Source organism: Nuphar pumila, chromosome 1 (genome assembly GCF_984573655.1).
Source record: "Nuphar pumila chromosome 1, dmNupPumi1.hap1.1, whole genome shotgun sequence".
Lineage (NCBI taxonomy): Eukaryota > Viridiplantae > Streptophyta > Magnoliopsida > Nymphaeales > Nymphaeaceae > Nuphar > Nuphar pumila.
The window spans coordinates 124969037-124990396 of NC_143249.1; positions in this window are offsets into that span (position 1 = coordinate 124969037).

Sequence of the window (21360 nt, forward strand, 5' to 3'; positions counted from 1 at the left end):
CCATCAAATAGATTCCAAAATCCATAAAAATTGGTACCTGCACTTGTTATAACCCTAATGTCGAATTGGAATTATAAAAATAATTTTTTTGACATTAAATTAATCCAAAAATTGCATTAAACCCTAAAAATATGCTATTTTTGACCTAATTCACCAACCAGTCTCAATCCAAGACCTGAACCAGGGGTCAAATCTCTATGGAAATTTATGAGATTTTACAGAGACTAACTAAAAAGAAAAACAGAGATTTCCCAATTTACAGATTGGAAACATCATCTCCGGTTAGGGAGAAACCCTTCCGGCAATCTGAGCTAAAATATATCACTCTTAACAGGGATTAAAACAGCTATTCCAGATTGAAAATACAGACATAAATAGCAATCCTAAACAAAAAACTCTGAAATTTTAGTGGTGAACAGTAGACAGAAAAATAACAATACTCACTTTTTACATATCTAGAATCGGATCTGTGGTTTGGGATTTATGACTAACACAAGTCTGATTAGGGTTTTGGTAAACCCTAACGAGTTTTAAATTTAAAAAACATATTCTCTAAAAGGGGAAAAATACTAAAAAGTGATCAAAAAATCTGAAAATCTCACAACAGACAGATCTACTCAATGTGAATCCATAGCACTTTACAGATCTAAAATCGAATATAAGATGAGAGAAATATCATAACATCAAGTTACCTTCTTGATTTTAACCACGATTTTGAAGCTTTAAAAACCCGATTTGATGTCTGATTTTTTTGACAGGGTTCCCGAGATCCAAAACCTCTGATTTTTCTATATTAACTCAATAACTCATGCATGCATCACATATAAAAAAATCAGAAATAAACAATGATAACTTCAACCCGAAATAACATTATCTTTACTGTTCTAAACCTAGAACACACAAAAATTTAAAAAACTTGACAAACCATGCATTAACTAATGTAAATAAATAAAATAAACCATAAAACAGTAAATAAAACTTATTTCTATGCTATAGAACGTAAAACAAACATGAATAAACCATGAAAATAAAATAAAAACAGGAAATCAATGGCTGGAATTTGATATCACCTTTAAAACATAGATTTAACCCATTAAAAAGGGTAAATTATATATTTTATTGGTTAATAATGTAAAGAATCATATTAAAATTAATTCTAATGGATTAAAATCTCTGTAAATCATCCAAAACAGGGTTAGATCATCTTCTTGGATCATTCTTGCTGATTCTTGATGGTTCTTGAGGTTGAATCCATGGTTTAATCCATGAAGGTGATGGTGCCAATGGCTAAATCATGCTTAAAACAATGAAAAATACAACAACAACAACAACTACGCCTTCATCCCAAAACAATTGGGGTCAGCGATATGAACCAAAAAAGAAATTCATTTTGGGTCTTCCACATGAATCCTTTTCCTCCAATCATTTCTATCCAACGCCATGTCCTCGGTGAGGTTCAAAGCATTCATATCCTTTCCCATCATCTCCATCCAAGTCTTCCTAGGCCTACCCCGACCTCTTTTAACTAATATATTTTCCCATTTCTCCAACCTTCTAACTGGAGCATCATTAGGCCTTCGCCGAATATGTCCAAACCACCGTAAACGATTCTCTCGCATCTTATTTTCAATGGGTGCAACACCTACCTTCTTACGTATCTCTTCGTTCCGAATCTTATCTTTTATTGTATTTCCACACATCCATCTAAGCATCCGCATCTCAGCTACACTCATTTTTTGAATATGATGTCTCTTGGCAGCCCAACATTCCGTACCATATAGTAAAGCGGGTCTAATAGTCGTCCTATAAAACTTTCCCTTCAACCGCAATGGCATTCTACGATCACACAACACTCCAGTAGCACTTTTCCATTTCATCCACCCAACCTTTATCCTATGATTTACATCTCCATCAATTTCTCCATACTTTTGAATGATGGATCCCAAATATTTGAAATAATCATTCACCGGTATATCTTGCTCACCAAGTTTCACTACACTCCCATCACTACTTCGTTGCTTACTAAACCGACATTCCATATATTCAGTCTTACTCTTACTCAACTTAAAACCTCTAGCTTCCAATGTCTGTCTCCATAATTCTAACTTAGCATTAACCCCAGCTCTAGACTCATCAATCAAAACAATATCATCAGCAAACAACATACACCACGGTACATTTTCTTGAATTGATCTCGTAAGCTCATCCATCACTATCGCAAATAGGAAAGGGCTTAAAGCAGATCCTTGATGTAACCCAACCGTTATCGGAAAATTGGTTGTCACCCCTCCACAAGTGCGGACATTGGTTACTACTCCTTCATACATATCTTTAATTATACTAATGTACTTGAGAGAAACACCTTTCTTCATCATTGTCCACCAGAGAACGTCCCTAGGTACTCTATCGTATGCCTTCTCTAAATCAATAAAAACCATATGCAAATCTTTGTTCCTCTCTCTATATCTTTCAATAAGTTGTCTAAGAAGATGTATAGCTTCCATAGTTGATCTTCCAGGCATAAAACCAAATTGATTCTCCGATATCATGACAACCTTCCTCAACCTAGACTCAATCACCCTCTCCCAAAGTTTCATAGTATGACTCATGAGTTTTATACCACGATAGTTTGTGCAATCTTGTATATCACCCTTATTCTTATATAAAGGCACCAAAGTACTCTTCCTCCACTCATTAGGCATCTTATTTGTTCGCCAAATCAAGTTAAAAAGATTTGTCAACCATTCTAAACCTTTCTCTCCCAAGCATTTCCAAGCCTCGATAGGTATACCATCTGGGCCAACTGCCCTTCTTGATTTCATTTTCTTCAAAGCCTCTGCAATTTTTTTCTTTTGAATCTTGCGCATGAAGTCACGATTTATCTCATGAAAAGGAATGGAGAAGTCTCCAAGATCTTGAGCATGACTATCATTAAATAGCTTATCAAAATAATCTTTCCATCTCTCCTTAATCTCCTCATCTTTGACTAAAACCCTTTGCGTTTCATCTTTGATACATCTAACCATACCCAAATCCTTCGATTTCCTATCTCTCATCTTTGCAAGCCTATAAATATCCTTCTCGCCTTCTTTGGTATCCAACTTGTCATAAACCTCCTTATATACCTTAGCCCTCGCGTTTCGAACAACTTTTTTAGCTTCCTTCTTTGCTATCATATACTTCTCCAAATTCTCATTATCACGACTCTTACTTAGATTTCTATAACACTCTCTTTTAACCTTAATAGCTAATTTGACATCCTCGTTCCACCATGATGTATCCTTACCTAGTGGTGCACCGCCTTTAGACTCACCCAATACCTCCTTAGCTACTTTTCTCATACCACCCGCTATCTTATTCCACATTGATTCTGAATCCTCCTCGAGACACCAATCAACTTCCTTAACTACCTGCTCTACAAACATTCCTTGTTTAGCTCCTTTCAGTGCCCACCACTTAATTCTAGGATCTATCCTATGTCTATCCCTTTTGCGGCATTGTCTAATTCTAAGATCTAAAATTAAGACTCTATGTTGTGTAGCTACACTTTCTCCTGGTATAACCTTACAATCAATGCAACAACCCCTATCTCTCTTTCTAAGTAGGAAAAAATCTATCTGACTCGTATTAACCCCACTTTTAAATGTTACTAGGTGAGACTCCCTCTTCCTAAACCAAGTGTTTGCTAAGATCATATCATAGGACAAACAAAAATATAAAATCCTTTCTCCACTTTCATTTCTTTTTCCTATACCATAGCCTCCATGGATATTCTCAAATCCATCCCTACTAATGCCTACATGTCCATTAAGGTCACCGCCGATGAAAAGCTTTTCTCCATAAGATGTCTCTTGTACTACTCCATCTAAATCTTCCCAAAATTGATGCTTAATGGAATCATCTAAACCTACTTGAGGTGCATAAACACTAATAATATTAATAATATCTGTACCTAATACTAATTTAATAAGTAAAATTCTATCACCCTTCCTACGGACCTCAACTACATTATCTATAAACTGACGACTCATAACAATCCCTACTCCATTCCTATTCCTATTTATTCCTGTATACCAAATCTTATATCCCCAAGGTTCTATCACTTTAGCTTTCTCACCTACCCATTTGGTCTCTTGAAGACATAAAATATCAATCTTTCTCCTACACATAACATCTACTAACTCTACCAACTTACCAGTTAAAGACCCTATGTTCCAAGTGGCTAACCTAATTTTATGGTCTTGGACTAACTTCTTTACCCCCACCCGTCCAACAAAGTGAGGGAACCCTTGCCTATTTGACACCACACTCGGGCGCCGGTGTGACGCGTCGCTTCTGGGCGACGACCTAGCAACCCTTGCACATTTATCACTGCCTCCGGGCCTAGAGAGTACAGCGCGTCGCTCAGTAGGGAACGCCCCAACGAAATTCTCATATTGGTTCATTTTCATAGGATATGACAAAGTTTTTATGCTGGCTGTCACAGGCCTACCGCAACCCTCCTCCTTTATCCGGGCTTGGGACCGGCAGTGTATAACTACACAGGCGGAGTTTAAAACAATGAAAAATATTAAATAAAAACTTAAAACTAAAAACTAAAGAAAATAATTACCTTGAGGTTGCTGCAATGGAGGAAGGGCTGGAGAGGAGAGATAAGCTCCAAGAATTAAAGGTAAGTGAATCATGAAAATCGTCCCCCCTATAGCCTCTTTTTATAATAATTTTTTAGGTTAAAAATCAACAATTTTGAAAACTTTGGACTCTCTAAGGGGGGGCGATTTTTGGGTGGAGTTACCTATATGCCCTTGACATAAATTATCCTAATTAATCCCTAATTAACCCCTAACTAAACCTAAGAATCCCCCAACTGTGGCGCCACATGGCGTTTTCTCATATTGGGTTTTTAAAGTTTTAACTAAAACCTTTAAAAACAACAATTTAAAAACCAAACTTTAAAAATGAGTTTTCAAAATAGATTTTGACTCTTCTAAACTTCTAAAACTAACCAAGACACTGACTAAGCCTAAGCTAACCCTAACTTTCTCAAATGTGGCGCCACCCCGAGTGGGCCCTACTTGATTTTTTTCAAAAAGTGATTTTAAAACTTGAAATTGAAGGAGTTTTCAAAAGGATTTTCAAAAGAAATTTTAAAATTAGAATTTTTGAAATGGCATAGGGTTCTAACTGAATTAGAATCCCTCTGGATATGGTGCCAACTGAGTGGGCCCACATCGAGTTTTAGAAATTTTGAAATAAACACTGAAAATGACTTTGAAAAAGGGTTAAAATCGACATTTGAAATTCAAGATCTTTGAAAATAGGGTCTCAAGCGAACTGGAACTCCGGGTTAGAGTCCTGAACTCTTAGGACTCTGAGATTTTAAATTTTAGAATTCAAATGTAAAAAATTTTGAAAGATTTTATCAAGAAATGATGAAATAAGTCAGAAAACACAGTCAGGGTTAGACTCCTAACTCAACCGAACTCTAAAATAGAGTCCTGAACTAACTGGACTCTGTAAAATGACCTAAATTTCGAAAACAAACGGAAAAGATTGAAAATGGAAGTAAAACAGACTCCTGACCGGATCAGGACTCTAAGACAGAGTCCTGATCGACTGAAACTTTCAAAATTTTGAGAAATTTGATGAATAGAGGAATTCAGAAGCGACACCACCTCAATGGGTCTCATCTGTGAATTGAAATCGATTAAAATTTGAATTTGAAATGAATCCAGATTGTTTCCTTGAGAAAATATTTCGAAATATAAAGTCCTGGGGTTGGAAAATGACGGAGTGTTGAATAAAAACCCAGGTTTTGAAATTGATTTTGAAATAGAAGCTTTTAAAATTCAAATCTGGATTGAATGTTTTGAAAACAGGAGTGCTGGATCTCGAGAATGAGATGTAATGGCATGCAATGCTATGCAATGCGATAAAATAATATGCCGAATGCATGCAATGATATGCAATGACACATGAAATGGACAAACACTGGATGAGGGTGAAAATTTGGGGTGTTTACAGATGCCCCTCTTTGCTGCTAAGCCGGTTGAAAGCCGAGCTTAGTGGCAAAGAAAACATACCAAATTTGAACCATAAAAATGCCCCAGTTAAATAATCTGACTGGGTATGAAGGAATTAATCCAAGTAATGATGATAGATATGAAATGGAGAATAAGAAGAAAATTTTATTTCAAAATGAAGTGAGATTCAGGTTTTGCCCTTAACCTGGATGGGACAGAAAATACCTCGTGTAGAAACGAAGCTCAGGTTTAACCGTTAACCTGACCGGGAAATGAAAATGGAATACCTCATCAAAGGAGGCTCAGGTTTGTACCCTTAACCTGATCGAGCAGAAAATGGAATACCTCATCAAAGGAGGCTCAGGTTTGTACCCTTAACCTGATTGGGTAGAGAATGAAATACCTCATCAAAGGAGGCTCAGGTTTGTACCCTTAACCTGATTGGGTAGAAAATGGACGGAATCCTCGAAAGAAGAGACCGTGATGGAACCTTCGGATTTCCGCACAATGAATCCGATATGGGTTTTGCAAAAGGAAGGAAATTGGGGTCCCTAAAGTTTGAAAAGGGATTGATTTTGGGTGCCTCATTGCTGAGACTAATTAACTTTTGAAATTGCCTTTTGCTGAAATTGGTGGCTTAACCTCAAGCCGAAATTGGACTGTCTATGGTGGGATAGTGGGGACACAGGGAAGTGTGCAAATCTGAGAGCCCGTGCGCTCAGATTATACCAAAGAAGGGAAGGAACCTTGAAAACTCCCGTAATCAAGTCCTAAGAGGGATAACAACTGATGTCAGGATGCACCAAAGATGAACCTCAAGCTCTCGGTTCATGCCAGGATAGCTAGAAAATATTGTCAAAATGTTGAAAATTGTTGTTGATTCAAAATAATTGAAAATGATGCACTTTGTTTTGAAAGTATTCCCTCTTTTCTACCTGAAGTATTACCTCCGACTGGGCTTAACTTCGTAGAATCAAGATTCGAATTCAAATTGCTTACGATTGACTTTCTTTCAAGGAAGCTATCAATTTCCTTGATATGGACGGGAAAGAAAGTATTCTTGATATTGCGAGAGCTATTGTTGAAAGAATATTGATAAAAGAATTTCACAAAATTAAAGAAGATTCTTGATAGATTTGGAAGTCTGATATCCTGGGGTTCTTTTCTCGTGATGATCTTTCTACACTCTCTTTTTAGCAGATTGGAGCTCTCTTGGATTTTTCGGGAATTTCATCATACTTCATTTTGGAGATGTCCTGACTTTTCTCTCTTTTTTTTTTTTCTTAGGAAGGGTACGTCACAAACTCCATCTCAGAGATGTTCCGATCCTTCTTTTCTCTCAGGGGTTATCATGATGATTATTGGCTCTTTGGTTGAAAATCTCTTGATGATAGCAGAAATTAAATATCTTTTAGGGTTTGTCGGTAGGCTCATCACACTCGCCTTCATCTCGACGGTGATCTGAACTTTCCCTGGAAGGATCCGTCACAAACTCCGTCATCTAGGAGATGATCCAAATCTTCTTTGGCCCGGGGGTCGACTCGCTTAATTCGCCTTCATCTTGACGACAATTGAGAGATCCCTTTTGCAAATATTTAATTGCAGCTTAGGTGATTGAGGAGATATGGAAATTGAGTGGATTTTTTTTTTGTATCACCCAGGATATTTCAACTGCTTTATTTTTCAAGAATGGTCTTTAAAAATGTGCCATTGACTGCGATCAATATCAATCACTCATGGCTTTGCAACAACATTGAATTCTCTTTGCTGGCCATATCGAGGATTTATTCTTCATCCTTTTGGTTGGCCAATAGAAAGATTTTGAATTTTGAATCCTTTTTCGCGAAAGCATTGCCCTTTCGGAAGTAATAGTGGAGGTATTCTGAAGTAATAATTTTGTGCAATAAAGTCTTTTGAAATCAACAAATATTTAATGACAAATTGGCAAAATTTTCTTGAAATCCTTTTGTGAAAGCGAGCATTTGAAGCACAACGCAACACATCCATGACAAAAATTCTCTTCTCCTTTCCCCAAAGGAGAAGATTCAGAAATTAGAATTGGGAATTACTCCTCTCTTCCCTGAAGAGGAGGTGTTTGCAAAACGAACTTTCGAAGAGAAATTAAGCTTTCGTCAAAACTTCCTAACATTAGGCTTCTCTTATGGAAAGGGGGCCGGAATTGGTGAGGTTGGTAAATTGGTCATGAAGGAACGAGTTCATCACACTCTCCCTGAAAAGAGGGTCCTTCATGATGAAATGGCCTAGTCTGAAATTATGGGGGCCACAAGGAAAGCAAGTCTCCGTCGAGTCTCTCCCTATAAAAAGGGTTCCTTGTGTGAAATTTGGAATTTTGTTTTGCAAACGGTTCACAAAGACACGAGTCCCTTCAAACTCTCCCTAAAAAGGGGCTAAGTGAACGAATTGGATAGCATGCGAAAAGAGCGAGCTCCCTCGAACTCTCCCTATAAAAAGGGTCTCTCGCAAGAGAAAATGATTGAAATTGGTATTGGATGACCAAAAGGTCGAAATTTGGAAATTGGAATTTTGAAATTTGATATTTGAAATTGGAAATTGGAAATTGGAAATTGGAAATTGGAAATTTGGAAATTGGGAAATTGATAATTGGAAATTGGAAATTTGGAAATTGATAATTGGAAATTGATGAGTGATCAGCACGAAGACTGAACTCAAGAGGTCGACTGACATGACCATTCAGTGGAACACTAACACGAGTGCTCGATTTTGAAAGGATACCGGTATGCATACCGGTTTAAAAATGTACCAGTTTGGATACTGGATTTTGGTTCAGTTCTGGTGATTGTCTTTCAATCTTGAATCGTTAGGAATTGTGATGGGATTGATAGTTGAAATCTCAATACTGACCAGATCGTTATTAATGCGATTGTATGTAAATGAATGCAAATTGATGCACATGAATGCACAAGTGCGTGAAATGAGAGATTTGTTTATCCTGCCTGCATACAAGATATTTGTAGATAAAAACAAAATTTTAAAAATGCCCCAGTGTAACTAGGAAAAGAATTTTGATTATTATTGAAGAAAATTTGGAAGAATTACAAAGAATAGGGAATTATTCAAGTATAGAATTTTTTCAAATGTCGAGCATTGATGGGATCTGGTAATTCTATTCCATCAGCATTGATGATCCGATATGAATTGCGAGGTAGTGCTTCTTTGACAACATAAGGACCTTCCCAATTTGGCGACCATTTGCCACCCGGACGGTGCCTGAGATAAGCTGTTGATCTGAGCACTAGATTATTGACCCAAAATTTTCTCTCAATGACAGATTTTGCATATTGTCGGGCTATCCTCTGGCGATAGGATTGAGCATGCTCTGCTGCTCTGAGCCTTCTTTCATCGAGCAAATCAAGCTGTACCAGTCGTTGTTGCTGATACTGATCAAGAGGTAATTCTAGAAGTGATGCAAATTTCAGAGCAGGTTTCTGAACATGTAGAGGCAGCACTACTTCAGTTCCATAGACAAGTTGACGGAGTAGCATTCGTTGGAGTTCGAATGGTGGTTCTGTATGCCCATAATGCATCGTGAATCTTTTCATGCCAGTCACGGCCCGTTTCTAAAGTTCGCTCCAGGATTCGAATCAGAATCTTGTTGGTGGCCTCTGCCTGACCATTCCCTTGAGGATAATAAGGAGCGGAAAAATGATAATGAATTTTGAATTTTGAGCAGAATGTCCTCATTCTCTCATTCTTGAATGACTGCCATTATCCGACACAATATCATGCGGTATACCGAAACGGCAAAGGATATTCTTATGGATGAAAGAAACCATGTGTCGACCTTCTACTGTGCGTAGAGTGACTGCTTCTACCTATTTAGTAAAATATTCTGTTGCGGCAAGAAAATATTTATGACCATTGGAGGTTGAATGAGTGATGGGGCCTACGACATCGAAAGCCCACATGGAAAATGGCCATGGCGAGACGACAAATTGCAAGTATGTCGCTGGCGCATGAATGAAAGGCGCATGCATCTGACATTGAACGCACTTCTTCACAAAACGATAGCAATCTTGTTGCATAGTTCTCCAATAATATCCTGCTCGGATGATTTGTTTGACGAGAGTCTGATAGCCAACATGACCACCGCAAATGCCTTCATGTGCTTCTTGCACAACTTCTTTGGCTTCTTCTTCGTCCAAACATCTGGAATACTCAGAACTGAATCCACGACGATAAAGGACGTCGGCAAGAATAAAATATCGAGCAGACATGCATTGAATTGCTCGCTGCTCTCTCTTTGATAATTCTGGGGGAAATTCGCCAGTTTTAATGAAATTCTTGATATCATGATACCAGGGCTTCTTCTTTTGCTCAGCCTGGTTTATCTGCTCTACTGGGACGAAAGCAGGTTGATCGAGTCTGCCAATTTCAAATGAGCGACAAGATTCTCCGTTCTTGAAAGACATGATGGATCCTAGATTGGCTAAACTGTCTGCAACTTGATTAAAATCTCTCTTGATATGAAAAAGTTGGAATTCTTCGAATTTGTTGGCAAGAGCTGAGACAATCTTCTGGTAAGAAAGTAATTTCTGATCTTTCACTTGCCATTCGGCCAGAACTTGATTGACGATTAACAAAGAATCGCCATAAGCATGCACTCTTTTGACATTGAAATCCTATAGAATTTTCAGACCTTGTATCAAAGCTTCATACTCGGCCATATTATGAGTGCACTGAAAATCCAGTTTGAGAGAAAAGGGAATCATCTCTTTCTCTGGTGTGATTAGTAGAATTCCGATTCCTATGCCTGCCATATTCTTGGAACCGTCGAAGAATAAATTCCAAATTGGGGATTGTTGAATATTGCAGATCCGCTCATCGGGGAAATCATCCTCAGCTTTAACATCCTCTGCCAGAGGAAAATCTGCTAATTGGTCTGCAATTGCTTGGCCTTTGATAGATTGCTGAGAGACATATCCCAAGTCGTATTGCATTAATAGGACTTGCCATTTGGCGATTCGTCCGCTGAGAAATGGTTGTTCAAGAACGTACTTGAGAGGATTTAATTTAGATAGAATCTTGACTTCAGACGCCAATAGATAATGTCTCAATTTCTGACACATCCATACCAGAGCTAAACATGTCTTCTCTATCTGAGAGTATTTCTTCTCGTAATCAATAAAGGTCTTGCTCACATAGTAAATGGCATGTTCTATCAAGCTGCCTTCTTCGTATTGCGCCAAGAATCCGCCGCAAGCAACTTGATTAACTGAAATGTATAGCAATAGGGGTTTCCCTAATTCTGGCGGCTTTAAAACAGGAGGATTGAGAAGATATTTCTTAATGCGTTCGAACGACTGCTGACACTCTGGTCCCCATTCGAACCTCACTCCTTTTCTGAGCAAATGATTGAAAGGCTCACATCTCATGGCCAAATTAGAAATGAATCGCCGAATTGATTGCATGTGCCCTTGAAGGCTACGCAATTCTTTGAGATTAGTCGGGGGCGGCATGCCAATGATAGCTTTGGCCTTAGCGAGATCCATTTCTATCCTCTTCTTGCTGACCAAGAAGCCTAGCAACTTGCCTGATTCGACTCCAAAGACACATTTTTGTGGATTGAGTCTTAGCTTGTAAAGAATGAGTCGCTTGAAAACTTGATTGAGAGCTTCAATGTGATCTTCCTCTTCTTTGGATTTCACCAGAATATCATCGACATATGCATCCATGATTTTGTGCATCTGATCATGGAATATAACAGCCATAGCGCGCTGATAAGTGGCTCCAGCATTCTTGAGCCCAAAAGGCATGACTGTATAACAGAAAGTGCCCCATGGCGTGGTAAAGGATGTTTTGGATTGGTCACGAGCGGCCAACTTGATTTGATTATATCCGGAGTATCCGTCCATAAAGGAGAACATAGCATGCCCAGTTGTGTTATCGACTAGGAGATCAATGTTTGGGAGCGGATAGTCATCCTTCAGAGTGGCTTTATTGAGATCACGAAAGTCGATACAGATTCGCACTTTACCATTCTTCTTAGGAACTGCTACGATATTCGCCAACCAATCCGGGTAATCAATTGCTCAAATGAATCCTGCTTTAAGCAGATCCTCAAGTCCTTCCTTGACCTGTTGCTCGATTCGAGGATCCATTTTTCTCAACTTCTGCTTGACTGGTTTCGCCTCAGGCTTCAAAACGAGGCGATGTTCCACCAATTTCGGATCTAAACCTGGCATATCCTCATAAGTCCATGTGAATACTTCTTCATGCTGCTTGAGGAAATTAGTGAGCCTTTCTTTCTCTCCTAGGCTCAAACCACTGCCAATCTTGAGAATTCTAGGATCGTCTTCTGATCCGATATTGATATCCTCAGTCGGATCTTGAACTAAGGATAATGGCTCATCTTGCTTCTGAACCGATGCAAATTCTGGCAGTTCTTGAAGAGCTGAATCGAACTCTACGGATTCTTCTGACTGCTTTGCAGTCTGACTACATTTTGTTCTTATTCTGACCTGATGAATTATTGCTGATTTCGAACAGGCTTTTGGATTAAAGACGAGCTTCTTGATAGATCGGGAAGACATTCTGAAAATTGGAGGATAAATTGATTTAGGGAAATTGCTCATCATGAAATAAATTGCTTTTATTGAAAATAATTAGAAAGATAAAAGAGCAAAATGATTTCAATTTTGTGAAGATTTAATAATGAGGAGTAAAGAGACAAATGGCACCAGGATAGACAAAGGAAACTTGCAACTTTATTGAAAGATAGAATTAATCAAAATGACAATGAAATGGGATATCATCCCGACAAAAGAATAGAAAAGGAAAGACAAATGAATTCTTCTAATGCGTTCCCTTAATGAAAATAGTGTCTTTCTAAGATCTTTGGCCATTAAAGCCCAATCCGGTCCTTTTAGGGCAGTGCTGAGGAATCACCGGTTCAAGATGACCATCTTCATTTTTGCCTAGGCCCCGAAAAGGCTGGTAGCCATGCTTCACTAATAAATCAAATCCCTTCTTAGCTTTCATAAATTGGGAGAATAGCGGATGATCCTTAAGTGTGTTGTAATCAATTCATCCTCCAATCTTGAAGAACTGTGGACCTCCCCATCGGGTCGCAGCCACTGTATGCTCGGGTTGCTCTGTCATCTGCATGATTCCTGAATCCTCTTCGAAGCTGACCTCTTCAATACCCCTAATGCTAGGGATATTAGTAGTGAAAGAGGGCCTGGGAACCATGGGCTGTGCTAGCCTCTGCTCCGGATCTTCGCCTAAGACGGTCGTGATCATACCACCTTTTGACCACTTGATGCACTGATGAAGAGTAGACGGTACTGCGTTTGAGTTGTGGATCCATGGTCTCCCGAGAAGTAGATTATAAGTGGGCGGCACATTGACCACGTGAAAGAGAATTGAATGGACCGAGTAGTCAATGAAGATCTCTAGGAATATTTTTCCTTTCGGTGTTTGGCCGTGATTGTCGAACCCATAAATGGTGATTGGATCTGGAATGTATTCTTCTTCTTTTATGCCCAAAGCTTTGGCGGTCATTTCCGGACATATATTGAGGCTACTGCCTCCATCGATCAGCACATGAGGAACTGTCATCCCTCTGGTTCGAACCACAACATACAAGGCGTTGTTATGGAACACATGAGGCTTAGGGAGATCCTCATCGGAGAAAGTAACTGGAGCATTAGTCATGGCCTGATTGACTATGTGGGCCATGTCTTCCAGAGTTATGCATGGTTTCACCTTGATTTTCTGCAACAAATTATTTAATACTTGCTGATGTTTAGCGGAAGCTTGGGTTAAGTCCAAAATTGAGACATTGGATAATGCTGTAATAGGCTTTAGAGTGGATGTCTCGCTTTTCTTGGTGGTGGACTTAATGAGATGCTTAGGGAGCCATGGCATACTTCTGGCTACCTCGGGAGATATCCCAGCGGGCTTGTCAGATACTTTCAATTTGCCGAAAGCTGAAATAAGGTCCATCTTCTGGGCCTTGGACCGAGCCTGCTGCAATACCAGGACTTGATGCTGAGCTTGCATGTCATTTTCAGAGCACGGCCTGATATGCTCCTGTGGTTGAAACGACTGTTCGGTGATGACTACTGTAGAATGACGAGGGAATGGCTCTTTTAGAATATCTATATTTTCATCTTCCGCACCTTCTACCAGAAGATTTTTATCAATAAGGTCTTGAACAATATTCTTCAGAACGAAGCAATTCTCAGTGTTGTGCCCCACTGTTCTGTGGAACTTGCAGAATTGGTCTTTGAATTTTCCCATAGGAACGGGAGGATCGGCCAGCCTTGGCAACTTGACCATCTCCTTGGTCAACATGTACTCGAGCACAGTCTCGAGTGATTGATCTAATGGAGTGAATTTCCTGTCATAGCTCCATCCTTCATGCTTCACTTTCTCTCGGGGTTTTGGTCCCTGCTCTAGCGGCTTGCTGAATTGCGGGATCGACTTCCCTTTCTGATCATTCCTGTTTGAACCTCCTGCCCCATAACAGAAGTCTCTATTATGTCCCTTGCGATGATTCCATTTATTATTACTGACAGAATTAGTGAAGTGAGTCTTCTTCTTTGACTCGTTCTGGCCGCTGTTCTTGGTGAAAGTGAAACCTTCATAGAAGCCATTTTTCATGCTTAACTCGAGCCATTCGGCCCGCTCTGTTAACTCAATAAATGATCTGGAGGGTGCAGTAGAGATGAGGCCTTTTAGAGGCTGGGAGAAATTGCTTAGAATCAAGGACAAAGCATGCCCTTCTGATATGGGGTCTCTCATCTTGTTACAAGCTGACCTCCAGCGATGGATAAAATCTCGGGCCTTTTCATTTTCTCTCTGCTTCAGGCCACAGAGATGGCTGAGGGTCGGGAGCGCCTCAGCATTGAACAGAAAGCGCTCAATGAACATATTTACCACCTTATCAAATTCTTTCAGCTCTATGGGGTTGATGTGCTCTGAGTACCATTTAGCTGTCGTTCCCTCCAGACTGCGAGGGAAGCAAAGGAAGAGTGCCCGATTGTCACGCTTGAATCGTGAACATTCAGCGAAAAACATGGCGAGATGAGCCTTAGGGTCGCCAGAACCATCAAACTTGATAAATTTTCTGGGGAGATTATCCAGATTGTCGTCCCCATCTAAACCATCATAGAAGTCTTCGCTGGTGAAGACTTTCTTGCCCTTGTCGCGTGCCTGCAGATCTTTGACCATTTTCATCATATCTTTTAGCTGTGACTGAGTAGGGTCATCAACAGACTGGTTTTTGGATTTGTAAGCCGACCCCTGACCCTGAGTTGACCTTTTGAACTCATATTTATTTTCACATTCCTTGTCAGCATCGTCAGCTGATTCTGACTCATCAGATATTTCCTCGTGACGACTCTGCTTTTTGCTGATCTTCACATTCTTGGCGGCATGACCCTTATCTTTCTGTTTGGTCTGAATTTGCTCAGTACTGGCCTCAGCTTGCTCTTCCAGCATCTTGGTCATCATTTTTTTGAACATGACGTACATTTGGGGATCGATGCCATCATCCGCCTGCTGACCCTGACTCTGGATTGATCGAGGTGAGTCCATCTCTTCTTCTGAAGCTACTGAATACGCGACGCCTTCAACTGACGCGGTTTTCTTTCTGGATCTTGTATGAACCATCGGGTATCACAAATGTTCTCTTGGATGTTGCTGGTGCTCTCTCGAGCTATTCTGGACAGCGAGCTGACTTCCACAAATGTCCCATACTGTCTGTAGATTTCGAGCAGGACCACATATTCATTCCCATCTTCTTCAATCAGAGGCCAAGACTTGCGTCCCGTCATGCGAGCTAAGGCATCCTTTGGGTCCAGACCCTTAACATTAATCAGAAACTGTTTCTCCAATGGATCTCCAGACTGACCGGCTGGCTCGGGCAATCCCATAATCTCTGAAAATTCATCCATCAGTACTGTCATCTCGCCCCACGGGAACCAGAAGGTAGAAGTGCTCGGATTCCACCGCTCTGCTAGTGCATGGATCAAGTTGTCGTTGACTGTCTGCTTTCCCACTGCGGACGCCAGTTCCAATCCACACTCGTCCAGATGGTCCGGAAACATACGAGAGAAGTTCTTGAACCATGAATAGTACCACCGAGGAAAGAAGGATCCGGTGCTGAGGACTCGTTGTTCGGGAAGACGTTGTCGCACCTCGTAGGAGATGTGACCCTCAGGGAAGACTGAATCAAGTTGACTGGATGCCATCAGACTGGAAGACATGGAAATTGGAATAAGAGTTGAGAAAAATACAGGAATTTTGAGAAAAATGCAGGCAGGATAAAAATAAAGCAGGAAATTCAAGATCCAGAAGAAAGGAAAGATGGGAAATCACCTGGAGTTTTAAAGGAAATTAAGGGAAATTTGGAAAATCGTCCAGGGTTTGATGAAATATGAAGAAATAAATGGAAAATGAAGTATTTTGGAAAATCGTCCAAGGTTTAAAACATGGACAGTACATGGACATGGATTGGGGAATTTTGAGAAAATCGTCCAGTATTTTAGAAAATTGGGAAAATATGGAAAATAAAAAGGAAATAACACATTCAATCACATTCTGCATAAACAAGTATGCACATACAGCATTCCCTAAAAGCTGACTCTAGATGCATAAATTTTGAAATAGCTGTAGGACCTTAATCCTAACTCTAAGGTTCAGATCATCTGTATCCAATCCAGTTATGCCTATATACTCGAGCCAAGGCTCAATGTACGTGGCATAAAATCAATTCCTCTGGTTCTAGGTTCAAGTTTTCCAACATCCTTGAGCACCTGCCGATATACGTTGGACTATGGCCCTTGGTACGTGGCAGGGGGGTTTTCACCCAAATAGGTGGCCCAGTTGTGAGGCTCTGTCCCGAACTATGGTTCTGGAAGAGAGCCCAGCAACGTAAAGACCGGGACAATATAGGTGGGGGTGGTTTTTGAAAAACATGAGCACATGCAATCAAACAGAAGGCTCTAAGTCCTAAAGAGATAGAATTTTGAAATATTTGAAGAAGCAAACATTGTTTTCATACAATTCCTAAATTGAGGAGTGTTGTATTAGACCTAAGTCTATGTGAGCATGAATAATTCTCCTCAATATGGTCCTACCAAACCATACCTAGTCTATATGCATTCCATGTCAGCTGGGTTCAGGTCTAGGCTCCTAGGTTCACATGATATCATAAAGCAAAGCTGACATTCCATGGAAATCGATTTTGACAATTTGAACTAAGTAGAGCATTAGATTGATCAGGCAAAGACAGGTCCCATCACGGTCGCCAAACCTGTTATCATCGCAAAATTTTTAACTTTTTGCAAATCAAACTGACCTTTGAAAAAGATTTTGAAAATAACTCGCCTCCGTTTAAAAATGCGGGAAAATTCCGTAGAATGGGACTCGCCTGTCGGTACGAGGTTCAACCGTTCCTGCCACCTTTAACAGGGGTAATTGAACCAAGGATCAATCTTATGCTATACTCTATTCAACTTGTCTAAATCATATTCTAATTTCTAAATGCACATAGAATCAGGCATGTGCTATGAATTTTCAGAAAATGCACATTTTAAAAACATGATGTTTGCTTTGAATGATTGAAATATTTAGAAAATGTAAATCTTGGAAATGATATCACATTAGAAATCGTGAAATGGGATTTGAAATATACTTCTGAGAGAAATAAAAATCGATTTTGAGAAATCCTTGACATTTGGTGAAAATCGATTCTGAGACTTGGTTTCTCTGAATTCAAACTTTGTAATTGAAATTCTAACTTAGAAAATTTGAATTTGGAACTTGGGAAATACTTGAAATATTCTTTGAAATTCAATGCTTTTGGGAAAATCGATTTTGCTATAAGACTTAGGAGATTTTGAGGAATTCAATTTCCTTGACTTAGAATTTGAATTGGAATTGGCAAATGCATGAAATGAATGAATATGGATTTGAGGAATTGAGAAATACTTTTTTGTATTTTGAGAAATGCAGTGCATTTTGAAGTTAGCCTAAGAGTGTAGGCTGAATGTGGCTAATGTGAAGATCATAAATCTAAGTATCATTCGTATTCTGACTATGGCCATAAATACAAATTCCACCAAGTTTATAAACTTCATAGAAGCTAGTGCATGTGCCATTCGTGTAGACCATGGTGAATTTGTAAAAATATGCATGAATCATCATCCATCACACATTAAAAAAAAAAAAACTATATGCAATGCTGCCTAAGCTAAGCAGGAAATGTAAATTCTTATTCCAAAGTTTAATTAAAAATTACATCACTATTGAAATTTAAATACATGAAAAATAAAGTCTTCAATGTACCTGCAAAACTAGAAAACTTGGTTAACGAAAATATGTTGGCTTTTCTAGATTTATCCAACAATATCAGGAAATTGTTGGATTTTGCCAGATATAAGCTTTTTCCTTGATTCCCTTAAATAAAAATGATAAAGTATGAAATAAAATTGAAAAAATATGAAAGAGAAAATATGAAATTTCGAAATTGGGGTCAAAATGACCAAAATACCCCTCATAACAAGACTATGGCCTTGAAATTAGGGTTTTTAGAAAGATATTTTGATAAAATGCAAGTTTTGAAATTTGAATGGAATAAACTCAAATCAAATATGCTATGACATGATTAAAAATATGAAATTAGGGTTAGGAATTTCGAAATTTAGGTCAAATGACCAAATTGCCCCTGATAGCAAGACTATGGCCTTGAAATCAGGGTTTTTAGAAATAGATTTTGGTAAAAACTTAGGTTTTATGCACTAAATGAAATCAAATGAGCACAAAATTAAACCTAAAGCATCCTAATATGATTATGAACATGATTAAATCCTAAAAATATATGCTCATGCACGAAAATCTAATAATATCACAAAACTGTGATTTTAGCAGTGTTTTTGGATCTTTCAGGAACCCGGTTTTGCAATTTGCTTAATTCAGCCATCAAATGGATTCCAAAATCCATAAAAATTGGTACCTGCACTTATTATAACCCTAATGTTAAATTGGAATTATAAAAATAAATTTTTTGACATTAAATTAATCCGAAAATTGCATTAAACCCTAAAAATATGCTATTTTTGACCTAATTCACCAACCAGTCTCAATCCAAGACCTGAACCAGGAGTCAAATCTCCATGGAAATTTATGAAATTTTACAGAGACTAACTAAGAAGAAAAACAGAGATTTTCCAATTTACAGATTGGAAAAATCATCTTTGGTTAGGGAGAAACCCTTCCGGCAATCTGAGCTAAAATATATCACTCTTAACAGGGATTAAAACAGCTATTCCAGATTGAAAATACAGACATAAATAGCAATTCTAAACAAAAATCTCTGAAATTTTTGTGGTGAATAGTAGACAGAAAAATAACAATACTCACTTTTAACAGATCTAGAATCGAATCTGTGGTTTGGGATTTATGACTAACACAAGTCTGATTAGGGTTTTGGTAAACCCTAACGAGTTTTAAATTTAAAAACAGATTCTCTAAAAAGGGAAAAATACTAAACAGTGATAAAAAAATCTTAAAATTTCACAGCCGACAGATCTACTCAATGTGAATCCATATCATATTACATATCTAAAATCGGATATAAGATGAGAGAAATATCATAACATCAAGTTACCTTCTTGATTTTAACCACGATTTTAAAGCTTTAAAAACCCGATTTGATGTCTGATTTTTTTGACAGGGTTCCCAAGATCCAAAACCTCTGATTTTTCTACAGTAACTCAATAACTCATGCATGCATCACATATAAAAAAATCAGAAATAAACAATGAGAACTTCAACCCGAAATAACATTATCTTTACTGTTCTAAACCTAGAACACACAAAAATTTAAGAAACTTGACAAACCATGCATTAACTAATGTAAATAAATAAAATAAACCATAAAACAGTAAATAAAACTTATTTCTATGCTATAGAACGTAAAACAAACATGAATAAACCATAAAAATAAAATAAAAACATGGAATCAATGGCTGGAATTTGATATCACCTTTAAAACATAGATTTAACCCATTAAAAAGGGTAAATCATATATTTTATTGGTTAATAATGTAAAGAATCATATTAAAATTAATTCTAATGGATTAAAATCTCTGTAAATCATCCAAAACAGGGTTAGATCACCTTCTTGGATCGTTCTTGCTGATTCTTGATGGTTCTTGAGGTTGAATCCATGGTTTAATCCATGAAGGTGATGGTGCCAATGGCTAAATCATGCTTAAAACAATGAAAAATATTAAATAAAAACTAAAAACTAAAGAAAATAATTACCTTGAGGTTGCTGCAATGGAGGAAGGGCGGGAGAGGAGAGAGAAGCTCCAAGAATTAAAGGTAAGTGAATCATGAAAATCGTCCCCCCTATAGCCTCTTTTTATAATAAACTTTTAGGTTAAAAATCAACAATTTTGAAAACTTTGGACTCTCTAAGGGGGGGCGATTTTTGGGTGGAGTTACCTATATGCCCTTGACCTAAATTATCCTAATTAATCCCTAATTAACCCCTAACTAAACCGAAGAATCCCCCAACTGTGGCGCCACTTGGCGTTTTCTCATATTGGGTTTTTAAAGTTTTAACTAAAACCTTTAAAAACAACAATTTAAAAACCAAACTTTAAAAATGAGTTTTCAAAATAGATTTTGACTCTTCTAAACTTCTAAAACTAACCAAGACACTGACTAAGCCTAAGCTAACCCTAACTTTCTCAAATGTGGCGCCACCCCGAGTGGGCCCTACTTGATTTTTTTCAAAAAGTGATTTTAAAACTTGAAATTGAAGGAGTTTTCAAAAGCAATTTTAAAATTAGAATTTTTGAAATGGCATAGGGTTCTAACTGAATTAGAATCCCTCTGGATATGGTGCCAACTGAGAGGGCCCACATCGAGTTTTAGAAATTTTGAAATAAACACTGAAAATGACTTTGAAAAAGGGTTAAAATCGACATTTGAAATTCAAGATCTTTGAAAATAGGGTCTCAAGCGAACTGGAACTCCGGGTTAGAGTCTTAAACTCTTAGGACTCTGAGATTTTAAATTTTAGAATTCAAATGTAAAAATTTTTGAAAGATTTTATCAAGAAATGATGAAATAAGTCAGAAAACACAGTCAGGGTTAGACTCCTAACTCAACCAAACTCTAAAATAGAGTCCTAAACTAACTGGACTCTGTAAAATGACCTAAATTTCGAAAACAAATGGAAAAGATTGAAAATGGAAGTAAAACAGACTTCAAAACAGACTCCTGACCGGACTGAAACTTTCAAAATTTTGAGAAATTTGATGAATAGAGGAATTCA